Consider the following 15,256-nt stretch of genomic DNA (forward strand, 5'->3'; position numbering starts at 1 on the left):
AGCTCACAGCTTTAGGCAAAGATCCTCTCACATGAACAAAAATTAACTGCTTTTTCACAAGACAGCCTCTAACCACCAATTGTTATTTACAATGCAACACAGAGATATAAAACCATACCCAAAACCAAACTTAGATTCCCCAACCCTGTGTAAAAAAAAAAAAAAACAAAATAAAAAATTAAAAAAAAAATCAAGAATTAAGAAAGTAAAATTTCAGTAATGAGGAAAGTAGCTACTGATAGGCTAGTCTAAAACATGCACTAGCATGCACTAGGTAAGTTTATTTGGTTCTCAAACTGTTGGCCATTAATTCTAACAATTTAACTGCTTCCTAAATATCTGCCAACACATGGACATCTTAAAAACCTGTCAGATTTAAACACAGATCCCCTCAAACAAATATTATCCTATTGCATTCTCATGCACTGGATTTTTTTCTCTAGTAAGCGTCGTATCTGGGTGATAAATTCAACCTGACAGTTTTTCTGTTCACAGTGGGCAGTCACCTTCTTTCAAGACCTCACTAATCCAGCAGAGAAACTTTGCACCTTGGCTTTTGTTGCTTCAATAAACTACACCCAGCACCAGTAATACACACTAATAATCTATATAAAGTGTTATTAAAAGGGATGCATAATCTACTAGGAAAGCACAGGTGGACCCACACCTTCAGTAAGTGAAGAACATCCTGAAGTCAACAAAAGCACAAAAGGACAGCAGGTGAAGATCAGTCTTGGTTCTGAGGGCCACTGTAGTCCTGACACCTGGAGCAAACCCCAAGAACCACAGCACTAAGACAGCCTTAATGCAAGAATGATGCATGGATAACTTAATTGGTGTCAGTGTTCTAAAGGAACAGCTAAACCTTTTCTTGCCATGATGAATGGCCTCAAGTCAGGCTGAGAATTTGTTACAAAACAAGGAACACTCACTGACCCTACTGCGTCCTTTTCCCTGCTACCATGACAGCCAGGCACCACTGGAATCACAGCTGCAGGACCTCCAGCATGGGCCCCAAGAACCAATCCCCAGGCGAGTTTCAACTACCCGGAATCTAATGTAAAAAGCTTTAAAAACCTGCTGGCAGCCATCTCTGATGACTAAAGATAATCAGTGCATGACCATGAAAGGATCATTATTAAACAACTGTGAAGAAGCACTTTGGAAAAGGGAGAAATATCACCAGGCATCTGCTTTGACTTTGCCAATGGGATAAAAACCACACTTACGAAAGAATCACATGTACAGAAGGAAACCATAAATTTTAGGGAATTAACAGAAATCCAAAGCAGTGTTTACATCCTGTGCTATGTGGAGCAGAGGACATTGTTTGTGCTCAACTGTTTCCTCCATTGCAGGCTCCACCTGCAGTACCTGGGATGTGCTTACACTCCTCTGTGCAATGCACACATCCACGAGCCTGGGATCAGCTCATTTGGGCACTAGTCATGAGCCAGCAAGCAAGCTCAAAATGGGAGCAGAAGACCCATGAGAAGCCTGGCAGAGGCTCAGCTTCACTCCAACACGTGGATGTTGTCCTCAAGAGCAGAGAGAAGAAATCTTCACTGGGGCACATCTACATTTCCTTGGCACCTTCCTGAAGGCAGATGTGTAACCATCGTGCCAGCCTCCAATATTCAGCTGTATCTCCGCTGTTGTATTTCAGCAGCAATTTTTTTTTTTTCCTTTCATCCCAATGTTCTCCCCATCCTCATGGGTAGAACACTTCAGTGCTCTACATTCCCATCTTTCCATGAAAAAAACAGGGATAAGACTACCTATGTCACGGACACAGATCATTAATACACTGCTAAAGAACTTGTATATTTTCAGATGGAAGTGATAAATAAATACTACAATGTTTTAAAAAAATGAATCCTTTTTTCTTGCCCTCACCATCCCCTCACAATTTGATGGAGACCAAACCCACAGGAACTGTGTATACATGAGAGGACTTTGCTTAGCAGTAAATATAAAATAACTGCAGTAACTATTATGTTTCCTTCATCAAAACATTCAGCTTGCTAAATATCACCCTGTAGCACATTCTTTAGCTCAAATAAAATAATAATAATTACATTAATAAAAACTTGATGTCAACAAGCCAGTAGGAAAAAATTTCCTCTTCCTATAAGCTTTACTGAGAGAAAGTGATCTTTAGGATGGCTGCCAGCACCAGGATGTTTTTCAAGATAAATTCAAACATGTTTACTTTATATAAACACACCAGCCAAACAGTCCGCTGGTTTGTGTCTTTCTTTTATGTCCAACTGCATTTCAGTCCCATCTAGAATTGCCAGAAACCATAACATCAACCCTGTCCATAGGCCTTGGCTCGGGTTCCAACTGAATAATCTTTGATGTAATTCAGAGTTTAATAAAGCTGTAAGGAAATATCTTTCCCCCCGGTTTTACATAGAGAGGCTTCAGCTCTGCTAGCTAAAGGCTGTAGCAACCACAGGGTAAATAAAATCCAGGCAAAACAAATCCTCCTGTTCCTGTTGGACTATTGTTCTTGTATGTATGACAAAATTTAACACACAAAAATTATACTCCCATGGATCCGTTCACTCCTTGAATGAACTTTTCAGGTCACTACCTGAAACATGAATTTTCTTCCGTTCCCCAACTTTTCATAGTCTGCTTAGTTTTACATGCTGTGAGCCCCAGCATGCTTACACTTGCAGTAGATTCGTTTTGCTGGCATTTTGGAAGGACTGAAGTCGTGTCTCTACACACGAGGTCTTCCAGCCACAGAGAGCATTAGAGCCTCTTAAATCCTGCACCCACAATGTGAAGAAAATCCCTTCTCTTTTGCACAGGGGAGGGAGCTGCAAAAAATCTACTCCCCCAAAATGACTTCTTGGAATAATGAGCAGCAGCCGATGCCTCCCCACTGTCACCTCCCCACTGTCACCTCCCTGGCGGTGCCAGGACATGGAACAGCGATGCTCACTGAGCACCTCCTTCATCCTCTGTCTCACCACCCACATAAAGGACATAAAGGTCACAAATGAGGTTACTCAGGCCCTGGGGCTGTTTGGAGTTACGCAGGAAATTTTTTTTCCCCCCTTTTACAGGAAAACATTAGGCTATCAAGCTCCTTACCGGAACAAGTCTAAAAAAAACCCTCTCTAAAATAACTTGCTTCAAGTGACTGCCTGTAGGACAGGGAAGGGTAGGAAAGTGGGGTATTTTGCTGTAATAACATTTTCCTAGTTGAGACAGCTGATGAAAATCTCTCAGGTACACGTGCAGTAAAAATTCCCTTTGCTTCTTTTCATTGCTGCTTTGTTTTCCCCCTAATTTTTCCCAGCTGAAGGTTTGATTTTTTTGTTAGCCACCTGAACAACATAATACCCAGAGCACAACAGTACTTAAAAGCTAATTGAAAAAAAAAAATCTATTCTGGGGCTGTAAAACACTCAAAACCTCTTAATGACAACACAGTCTATCCAAACCATTTCACTATTAAGCTTTGCCAAAATCTTGATGAAGTATTCTTACCAAACAGCCCTGGCACTTCTACACTACCCAGAAATCTTATTTTCAGCTTGCAGCTGTGTGCTCCCAACTTTGAAGTCTGGTTGACTCTGACTTGCAGTTTTCACAATGAAGACAGATATTACAGGAAGCACAAGCAGCCAATTCTCTAATTTTTATTCACAGCAAGCCATTTCTGGAGTTCCTCATTTTGCATCACTCCTTCCTCCTCAAAATGCCACCAAAACCAGGCACCACACCAGCTTATTTCAAACTGGAAGAAACAAAACAGCAAAAATACCTTGTGAAAGACACAACTTTCTTCAGATGATTTTTCAAAATTAAAAGCAGGCTCAAAATGAACTCTCATTACATCTGGAAGCTGCTGCTGGACGGGGTCCGTGACGGATGAGAGGCTGCCAGGGACAGCCCAACTCCTTCACTCTTACAGGGAAGCAGTGCCTGGTCTTTTGTTCTCATACCAATTCTATAAATTTCCTCTATGGCAACTATTTCCTGCACTTATTTTTCAACTGATATTAAAAGGACAGTTCTACAGCATGCACGAATAGAGCATAATTTTGAGATGGGCAGTAACAGTCTCTAAGAACTCAGAGACTCAGGGAAGCAAACCCCTTGCCCAATAGAGGGCTTTTAGTACTTGAACTAATGAGTTCTCAGACTGCTGATCTAAATTAGATTGCAGTTGGTTATTAGAACTTGAGGCTTTTGGGATTCAACAGTATATGGCCTAAGAAGGCTTTTCTATGTCTGGTGGGAAAGAGAGGGCAACCTCCTATTTATGGCATAAGTATCACAGGAGTATTTAAAATTCACCACTGATGTCTAAGGACTACTTCTTGTGGTAAAGCCAAGGTCCCAGCTCCTGCTGTGATTGCTGTGTAAGGCAGAGAGTCACAAAACTTCTACAGGCAGCTGCAGCCTGAACCTCAACACCCACCCTCCCCTGGGAAGGCTTCCCATCCCACATGGAATACCGTGTGTGTTTGGTACCCCAGCAGCAGCCACGGGAGCCCAAACCTCATCCAAATAGCCCCACACAAATCAAAGCCTGCAGCACAAGCACCCCTAAAGATTCCTGCCAACTCCTGGAAGGAGTTGGGGGGGCCTCATTCCTTGAGCAGTAAAGAGAAATCTCCCCTTCAAAAGTCTGCGTGAGGAGCTGAATGTCACAGTCCTAATCCCAGGGCTTGGTCAAGCCCACGCAAAACAGGAGGTTCAACGTGGCCCATCCACTGCCACCTTCACCACCAATGAAGCAGAACAAACTCCACTGAGAGCTGCTGCAGCTCATGCACAGGTCCATTTCCCCTCTCCAAGACAGAGCTCCTCCCTGCTTTAGATGGATCGCTCTCAATTGTTGCACAGTCCCTGCTGATACACTCGATGAAATCCTTATTAGAGAACCAGAAATGAACTGAGCCAAAATTACATAGAGTTAAAACCTACTTTAGGCAAAACATTTCTTGCTGAATTAATCCTTAAGGTTTGCACAGCTCCACCTTCATTCCCACATCAAAGAATTTCTCTCATGATTTTAGATAGTGATTTATTTTCTGATTTGAAGGTATTGAAACTATTTACATTGTGAAATATTTTTATATTTTAAATAAGTGACTGTCTTGTGATCAAAATTGAAATCTGACAGATCTTTCAACCATGTTTCCTCCAAGATATGGAGAAATTTCTAAACTTTTTGATCTGCTGAAAAATTCTGAAATATGTTCTCTTTGGATCAACCACACAGAATAATTTTTTTCAGATCTTCCAAAAATATTTGCACAGGACACTCCCCCTTGACCTAAAAGAGTAATTGGATTAACTGCTAGCAGTAATAGGCTGTTATCCTCTGAAAAGACTAGCCCAGATAAGGCTGCTTTTAGATCCTTGTGGATAATAAAGACAAAGACATATGACATCAAAAATGTGTTGATAAATGCTGCTAAGAATGCATCTCCTCTTTCCCCTGTGGAAATGGCACCAACATTTCTGCACAGAGCCTTATCTCCCAGCTATTCCAGGCACCCATCTACCACCAGCCAGCCTTGGATTAACTGATCTGGGCACTACTCAGCGATGCAGCTGTAACCATGACCTTCCTGTGCCCACATGCCATGATGGCAACTGAAGGCCCAAGATGTAAACTGGACCCATTTCTTAGGGACATCTGCTGCCTTGGCTTGAGTTACTGATGTGAAGAGAAAGCTTCCTACACTGGCACAGCCTCAGACTGATGGATATTTACTGAGGATTTACTGATTGTTCACGTAGGCAAAGTTGCAACAAGAAGTCCAAGGGCAAACAAGGGAGACTCGGGTGCCTTGGGAGGGCTGGTTAAAGGATCAGGAGCACAAGGAGTGTTCTGCTCCATCCCTGCAGCTGCAGGGAAGAGTAAGGGAAGAAACAGGAAAAGGCAGCACATCAATACCTTGTCCCGAGCCTGGTGTCACCAGCAGAATGTTGTTTCAGTGCAGGTTTAGGTTGATATTAGGAAACACTACTTCACCAAAAGGGCTACCAGGCATTGAAATCGGCTGCCCAGTGATGCAGGGGAATCACAACCCCTGGAGGGATTGAAAAGATGTGTAGTTGTGGCACCTGGGGACATGGTCTAGTGGCGAACATGGCAGTGCTGGGGAAATGGTTGGGCTCCATAATCTTTGAGTCTCCTCCTACCTCAACAATTCCGTGATTCTGAGAGAGAATTCTCCTTGGTTTGGGAGAACTGCAGTTTCCAGGTGCTGCCAGGCAGTGCTGTCAGCCTCCTGCATCTGAGCTGTGACAAACAGATCCACACTCCTGCTCATCAGGGGCTAAGGAACAGCCACCATTTACTCTCCATTGGGCAGACCCACCACGTCTCCCTTCCCAGCCATCAGGATCTGTGGTTTTGCTATGCCAGACATGCCCACTCTTATTTAAACTCTGCAGCTCAGCTCACCGCTTTGCTGTGCTTGCCCCTGAATGAATGAATATTTCTTCTCTGCCTGTTCCGAGTGGTTTCCTGCTTTTCCCATCTGCTAAAATAAATGCAAGCTGGCTGCTTTCCAAACAGGTGGGTTGGTGCATGCAGCACAGCAGACAAGACAATAATTTACAGGGTACTATTCATTTCTCTGGAGTGTGCGTGTGAGAAGCAACAGGGAGCAGGGAGCAGCAGAGCTGGGAGCACACCCGTGTGGAACTGGGGATGCTGCATGGCAGCAGGGGCTGACTCAAGGGAGGACACTGAAACAGCAGGACCTGCTTGGCCAGCTTCAGGAGATAAACCAACCAAATTGCACAGCCACCAAGGATTTGGCTCTTAGGATCAAGCTGTGGCTGCCACATCAGCTGCTGGATCATGCATTTCTCTTTCTGCTCCAACAACACAAGACAGAAGCATCATGGAACACAAGAGGAGATGGACAGCAACTCCAGATGAGAATATGAGCTTGCTCAAACCCCTCACTCACCCCTGTCTACCACAAAACCCACTCTGACCAGCTCCTGGGAAATTTAAAAGTTGTTGCGACAATTTGTGTCACAACACTGAACTACGCTCTCCATTGACAAAGTTTGGGAGAAAAAGCAAGGAATGTTGCTGTTTCTAAGAGAATATCCTTAAGTGTGGTGAAAATCAGGCATGCGAAGGAGAAGGTGTCAACAGAACTGCTACAAAGATCCAGGATGAGTGGGAAGCTACCAGTTTTTGAGAGCTTCGGAGAGCTATAGTTTGCTACTTATGAAATATCAGAATACTCTTGTGTATCATAACTTTAATGAGAATTTAATTATTAATGTAGCCCTATTTGGAGCTAGGAGAATAGTTTCAAATGATAAGGGAAGTAGAGAGAAGTGGGAATGCCTGTAGCTTTTTTCTTCTTGTTTATGGAGCATATATTGTCAACAGCTGGGCAAAGAGAGACAAGCCTCCCTAGTGTTGGGGGGGAAAAAAAAAAGCAAAACAACAAACCCACAAAGAACGAGCAAAAAAAAATCAGGATCCTCTAGGAAGAGCAAAACAAGGAATAGTAGCTTGAAAACGGCAACAAAATCATCAAATAATATACTGCATCCCTCCTGAAAATTTGAAAGGATCAGCCATGCCTCTTGGGAGGAGGAGATGAACATCAGGCTGCAAGTCTGTTTCAGAGATTGTCACTGCTACAGCTCTTGGGCATTTCTCTTGGAAGAAGCAGACAAGAACAGAAGCACCATTCATAGAAGGACAGGTGACACCTCCCAATTATTTGCCCCATTTACTGAAGATTAACAAAATGAAGGATGCAAGAAATTGAGTGTTTTAAAATTCAAACTCATTACAGAAAGAGCTGATCAGAGAAATGGCCTCAGAGGAAATTTTTCAAAGCAAAGCACAGAAAACTCATCAGCAGAAGCCAGAAGCCTCGGTGTACCATGGAGAGGTGCACAAAGTGTTCTCACAACCATGGGAAGCAGCAGAACCCTGCACACTGCTCTGCTTCAGCACCCCCACCCAAGGGGGCAAAGAGCTCTGACCAGAGCTATGCACATAGAAGCTGAACAGCAGAAAAGTCCTTTCTGAAAAGAAATATATCATTTAACCTGAAATTAATACTACTCTTCATTTTAAGGTTGGAAATTATTTTTAACAGGTTAAAGATTAGGCTTATGCAGATAGGGTCCCTGTACACAAACACACATGTACACAAAACATTTCAATTTTAAAACAGTCACATGAAAGGCTGTAATATTTTCTCACATTATTTTCTTAGACTAAGCTTTAGTTAAGCTGAATTCCACCCACAGGTGATTTTGTACAAATCACTTGCTGCACACCCCAAAAATTTACCCAGACAGTTACACCACCTTGAAAAATACTACTCAGCTGTAGGCTCAGTGGAGTCATTCACACAACCAAGAGAAACCTCTGCCTACACTGTCACTTCTGTTCACCAGCGTGTTACCTACTGCAGCAGCCACGGCTGGAGCAGCTTTCCCCAGCCCAGTTGCCAACGTTATGACTGAATAATCCACCTCAAACAATCTGACAATCAGCCAGCTCTCTCTTCCCACCATCTGGCCCATGCAGTGTTAAGTGATTACATCCACTTGCACAGCCATCGACTGAGGAACAACACGCACAACACCACATTCCCCCTTTCCTGAAACAAAAGGACTGCGGTTCAGAAGCCTGCAGTTGACAGTTTTAGAAACCGTACTTGAAAATACTTTTCCCCTCTCTACACTTACCTAAAGCCTTTCAGACATCGCAGAAATCCATGTGCAATTATGCCATCACTGTTAATCGGTGTAGCTACATCACACTTGCTGCTTATACAGAGAGGGGTTTCGCTTTTCACTGTTAATCAATTTAATCAGCAACAAGACACATTAGCAGAAGATTAAACTGTTTTCCTGTTACTGTCTACCTTAATGAACATGCTTGTAGAGTCCAAGTAGATGTTCTGTGTACTGAGATCTTTCTCAGCTCCCCAACAACTTTCTTTTGTACACTGCTATGGTATTCCCACATATTGCCCAGCATACCTGCTCTGTACTAGCAACCTAAGTGCACCAGAATTACAATCATTTTCACACAGTATGGCCTTAAATGATATTATTATTTTACTTAAAGTGGTAGCTTTCAGTTCCTTGAGACAGCTGCTAGATCATCTGAAAGGCAAGGCAAGAGAGGCAATCAGTACGAGGTCACTGACAGCAGGAAGGGTTCTGCTCCCTTGCTGTGAGCAGCGAATGCGCAGCGACTCGGCTGATGACAAAGCAGGGAGGACGTGCACTGCCCAGGTATCAGCCTGAACAGACAGAACCTTGCAGCAGAAACTGGAGCAAACTTCACCTCAGCAAGCATGGAGCTACCAACTCCTTCCCCTCCAAGGGGACCCTGAGGGGGATGCCTTGGCAGCCGTCCTGCCCCTGCCCTGTGGATGGGCAGAGGATGAGCAGGACCTTCTGGGCTCTGCAAAATGAAGCAGCCAATCTCCCCCAGCTGCACAGCCCGATGGTGGCACCGAGCCAGGCTGAACAAAGCCAGCACAGCAGGAGCTCCCTGTGCCTCGCACCGCTCCAGCCACCTCTGCTCACCGGGAGCGGCGATGCCGCGCTCAGGGCACTGCCAGGTGAGGGCAGGGAGCGAAGGTGAGCCAGGAGCTGCCCCAGGAGCAGCTCAGAGCACTTCACAGTGATGGCTGTGTGCATGGAGATGCCTGTGCTCATGCCTGGAACATCACAGTGCCAGCACTCTACAGCCTGATCCAAAAGGGATTTCAATGCTATGTGTTTGCACACTGGCAAAAATGAGTTAAAACCCAAGACTGTGCTAAGGCAAATGATAAATAACTCAGCTGAGTGACTCTGGCCCAGCAGATCACTGGTCTGCTCAAACAGCCTGGCCAATGCCAACGTGTTGGGCAGTTGTTCCTCACTGACTGACAGACGCATTGTCACCAACGGGAAGAGCACAGGGACAAGGTCGCAATACAGAAACAAAATGTAGATCTTCTACAAAGCAGCACACATTTCCACACAACTTAGCATGAAATTCAGATGTTTCTACAGGTGATCTCCATGCCCAGGTGGCTGCCACACTCTGAGCTTGCACAGCTACCATCCACTGCCAGCCATGGGAAACAGCTCAGCACCAGAACTCCTACTGCTACATAAATATGCACACCAACACTCAAGATGCAATACACTGTTTGGAATTAACTTCTCCAGAAATCAAAAGGCAAAATGGTCAAATAAGGTTGTTCTGTTAAAGCAGAAATAACAGTGGAGTTTATTGCCTTTGTGTATTTTTATACCACATTGCATAATATGCTCGCATTGATGTTCAGCACCGTAAATGACATAAAAAACAACCCAAGGCGGCAAGCACAGCCGAGCTCTAAGAAAAAACATCATCACATTTAACATTCCAGTGCATGAAGCGAATGCTGCAGTCCTCTAGCTTACAACAGTCTATCAAAGTTAGCGAAGACAAATGTCTGTCTTAGAAAAAAGACGTTTCAACATTGAGCTATAAATTAGCTTCTGGTTTTTAGGAGGTAGTAAGTGGTCTTTATTTTAGTAAAGAAAAAGCCACTCTTCAAACTAAGGACATTGCACACGGCATACTGTAGCTGCGGAGCTGCCTCGGGATACCACACTCACTTTTGTACTGCTTTGGAATCATCCATCCATATTCGAGACAAGTCACTATTTTGTGTCTTTACTGTATTTATGCCTATTGGGCCTTTACATACCTCAAAATAAACTGAAGCATTTATCCTGAAAGTTGATCGAAAAACTTTAAAACATGAGAAGGATGCTGCTGCTGTAAATGTCTGAAACTCATGGATTCATACCTGCTCCAGTTAAACAAAAAAAATCATCAGGAAAAGCTTCAGAGCAATTTGCAGCAGCTGAGTACTTGGCCTAAACAACTGTCAAAACAAGTGCTGGAGTACAGAGGGCCTGTAAACCCTCATTCCTGAGCACCGCACTGCTCCGGACAGCTCAAGCTGGCAAACCGTGCTCTCAGCAGTACCTGCACAGCTCCTAACCACCCGTGGCCAGAGTCCTTCTATTGTTCCTTGCCCTGTACGCCACATAAGCATTTATAGTAATTTTAATATTAGCCCCCACAACTCCACGTGCAGCTTAAGTACCTGAGGGAAAACTCAAAATGAATTTTTAACAGCTTCTCAAAGAATTCATTTAGGGAACGAGGTCTTTGCAGTTTGCAAACAAACCCACCTTTCCTCTTACCTTTAAATTTACTGATCTGTAACTTCCATTCTACCCCTGTACTCTGCTCCTGAACTGAAATTCTAAAGAGCACTTTGCAAAATTTTATTAATGTTTTAGTCTGCCTTTATCTATTAATTTCACAACAGATACACAACTGACAAAGATTTCTGTGCTTGCTATGGCATGCACTGCTTACTTCCACACTACAGAGAAGGGGATAAAAGCTGCAGATCCCAGATGCGCTATCCCACCCCCAGAATGGTCCTACCTGTCTCAGGCTTCTGCACTCAACCCGTGTGAAGCCCTCTCTGGAAGGAAGCAAGCAGTGACTTTGAGCTGCTTCTCCTTGTCCTGAGCTGTCATGCAGATGTGGGATTGAGGCTGTCCTGACTGCCTGTGGATCTCCAGGCTGCTAAACACAATGATCAGAGATGACTCACTGTCACTCTCACACACATTAAATGGTTCTGTCGATTTTCTGACTTGAGTTATTGCTGTACTTGTTGTGTCTCACAGCTGAGGGGCTGACACCAGGGTTGACTCAAGCTCCTGCAGCCGTGCTGGGTCAGGCTGCTCGTGTCGCTGGGGCTCAGACCTTGCCCTCACCCAGCAGAAGTTTTTCTCTCCCATCAGGTAAGACAACAAAAGGGAGCTTCCCTTGGCCACATCTGACATTTCAGCACTGAAGTTTCTCTCCAGGAATGCTTTGCATATCATATATTAATAGATTCTGACTAAAAGCTTTAGTTTCACATCATGTCTAGACAAAGTGTCCTGCTGTGGGCAGTAGCCTGGAAGGGCACTTGAAACAGCTGTGGGTGAACAAAACATAAACTGTGTTGCTGACAGGTTGTATGCATACTGTATCTCATTTATTTATCATCCAAAAAGTGAAAATAATGGGAATTTCACAGAAGTTTTAGACAGAAAGAGGCCAATATTCAGGTTGGCCAGAGAACCAGGAACAACCCATGTTGTCCCCAGGCTGGACATAAGGAAGCATTTCTTCACTGGAAGGGGGGTAAGGAATTGGAAGGGGCTGCCCGGGTTGGTGGTGGAGTCGCCATCCTTGGAGGTGTTCAAGAAGCAACTGGGCATGACACTCAGTGATCTGCTCTACTCAACAAGATGGTGATGGGTCAAAGCCGATGGGACTCCATGATCTTGGAGGTTTTTCCAACTTTAATGATTCTATCACTGTATGAGAAGCTGTGGCTGCCCCAACCCTGGCAGTGCCCAAGGCCAGGCTGAACAGGGCATTGAGCAACCTGGGACAGTGGAAGGTGTCCCTGCCCGTGGCAGGGGGTGGGGCGAGGTGCCCTTTAAGGTTTCTTTCAACCCAAACCACTCTGATCCTATGTGCATCACTCAACACCTAGAACAAATGAAACAGTCAGAAGGCAAGGGGGGAAGTAGATAAAAGTTCCACAGATGATTTTGATGGCAAAAATGTAAACATGCTCTCTACAGAGTCCAGGTGCACTCAGCAGTGTCCATCTACACCCTGGCTGCACTCTGACAGTACAACTGTACCCAAGCATTGACCAAAACTCCTTCACACCACAGAATCCATGCAGAAAAGTGACACCACAAAAGCACCACAGCTGCAAAGCCACAGTAAACTGATGCTGGAAGCAAAGAATAGGTGGTAAAGTATTTATAGCCCACCAGAGAGTCTCTACCACTTCTCAGCAACCACCAGAGTTTGTCTGCCCTTGCCGTGCCACTTGTTAGGTGAACACTGAATCTTGATGTAAAACTGCATCACTGCTTCCCTTCATTTAAATGAGCTGCCTGAATTGAAAGCATTTAACTCCCTTTCAGTGCCTTCCATTATGCTCTAACACGCTGTGGTGTGATTACAGCTTTAAATATTTACTTGACATTATCTTGCATCTGGCAAATGTGTTCTGATACTCCCAAGCAAGTCCCATGCAGGATTAAGTTCTCCACTGGTCTTTGCACAGTGGTAATGGATCCCATTTATTTTACCACTGCAATTCTCTCCGAATTAGGTCTGCAGAGTCTAAGAAGTTTTCCAACAATTCTGTTAAGACAGATGAGATTTGCGGGCACCAGACTGATTTCTAAGTTTCTATAGCAGTTAAGACTTTTTCTGCCTCCATTAGGCTTTTTCATCTTCTGTGCCACTCAGACCCATACAAAGACTGACTCTTACTCTGTTAGTGCTGTCAATTTGTATGCACCTTCTCAGTTTATTTTCTTATTGTTAATTAACTATTTCATATTGCAAATTCCCATTTTTCAGATAAGGTGCTGTTGTCACAATAGTCCTGTAAGTGAATTATTATAACTATAATGCATTCATAAATAACACATTACAAGGCTTAAAATACATATTTTTTTACAGCTGCTGCAATCCAGTTGGCCTACATGTAATAGAAATTGTGCACCCATGAAATTAAACTGAGTAAAAAATTAATTTTCAAAGGCTTAGTTCTCTGAAAAAGTTATTGCCTCTAATTCTTTTTGGTCAAATGTTATTTTCTTTCCGATGCTAAATTAGAATACTAAAATAAATAAAAATGACAGCCCCTGGGTAGGGAACTGAAGTAATGAACAGCAACCAAATTCCACTGAAGGCCAGGCAATCATGGGGGTGGGAAGGAGAGAGAAGAAAAACAAACACAGGAATATTTTCTGATGAACCTGTGGCAGGATAGCAGCATTCTCAGACAATTCTTCAGTAAAACATTCCAGAGTCAACTTCTCCATGAATACCTTCACAGGCATTCACAGGCTGTTTTCCATGGACCTGGTTATTGTTTCAGAGAGCCAAGAAGAGCCCAAGAGCCTGCCCAGGAGCTCCAGGAGACTGGAGGCACCTGCACACCTGACAGCTCCTCCTGCCCCAGAGTCCAGTCCAGCCCTGCATCCTCTGCCGCGGCCCCACAAACCCCGTGCCCAGGGAGGAGCCCTTGACCAGACATGCAACCCAAAGGCCAGGTCTGCTGAGAGGAAAGAGACCATGGGAGAGGTTTTCTTCCTCTTCTGCCCAGGTCAAGGGCAAAAAAGGACTGTGTGGTCTGTGGTCATAACCCCATGAGCTGGGAGAGGGGGTGAGCAGTGGGCAGGGTGCACAGTTTATCCTCACTGCTGGCAGCAACACACCCACACTGGAAACTGGAGACCTAAAGAGACTCAAGCAATGGGACACAACTTCAGGATAAGAATTAAAGAGCAGGGTCCTGACCTTCAGTGATTTCTATAGTTTTAGAACTGGGAGGGCAAAATACGAAGTGTGGTTCACCACTAACTGCATCTCCACATTCCTCCCTCCTGGCAGAGACACCAAATAAAATGTGCTTCGATTCGATGTCACCAAGCCTTCTGCAATCAATTCACCTGTGCTCCCAAAGAATGCCCTGATGACAGAGATCTGGGCAGACCCGAGTGCACCTGAACCTTGGCAAAGGCCACAGCAAGTGCCCCCTGCTCTGCTCTGCCTTTGCACTTTGTCCCCTGTGCTGCCCACAGGACACACCCCCCCATGGCTCATCTCCTCCTGCAGATCACCCCATCCCACCCAGGGCACGCACCCGGGGAGCAACGGTGACAAACAAAATCCTGCTTCATTCTAAGCTTTGGCTGGGTTTTCACAGCCCCAGGAGAGCCAGCAGGGTTTCATCTGATCTCAGAGCCCTCGTGCAAGGAGATCTCTGACAAAAAGACCAGCTGACCAGCACAAAAGGCCTGCACAACCTCCCCCCTTCCAGGGATTCAACACAGACGCTCCAGCACAAAGTCAAGGGAACATTTTAAATAATTCTGTCACCTTGCTGTGCCCCTGATGGCTCAGGCTGCAGGCAGGCTGCTGTTGCCCGCATTCCTACAGCACTGCACAGATACAATTTTTCCCATTTATTTGCCAGGAAGATACTCAGCCAACAACAAAATGGGGAGTGGGAGTTGCCCAAGAACAGTTTTGTTAGTTTCTAGAGAAGTAAAATCTCAAAAGAACACTTTGTCTCTCAAGTTGCTGTAATTAGGTTAAGTCCACGTTTTTTGGCCAGCCCAA

The 15,256-nt window shown here is 44.6% G+C and overlaps 1 protein-coding gene across 5 annotated transcripts in view; it reads right to left on the reverse strand.

Annotated features, from left to right (window-relative positions):
• The window catches only part of FGF13 (fibroblast growth factor 13), a 241,296-nt gene that overhangs the window by 109,650 nt on the left and 116,390 nt on the right, over positions 1–15,256 (reverse strand). Inside the window, exon 1 of one of the 5 annotated variants that reach the window (XM_048318589.1) lies at positions 11,486–11,542. The exons of the other annotated variants lie outside the window; for them this stretch is intronic. The gene's annotated coding sequence lies outside the window, so the exon portion shown is untranslated. Of the gene's footprint in view, positions 1–11,485; positions 11,543–15,256 lie in introns of those variants that run through there. 5 annotated transcript variants of the gene reach the window in all.

The sequence above is a fragment of the Corvus hawaiiensis genome, chromosome 14 (genome assembly GCF_020740725.1).
Source record: "Corvus hawaiiensis isolate bCorHaw1 chromosome 14, bCorHaw1.pri.cur, whole genome shotgun sequence".
Taxonomy (NCBI): domain Eukaryota; kingdom Metazoa; phylum Chordata; class Aves; order Passeriformes; family Corvidae; genus Corvus; species Corvus hawaiiensis.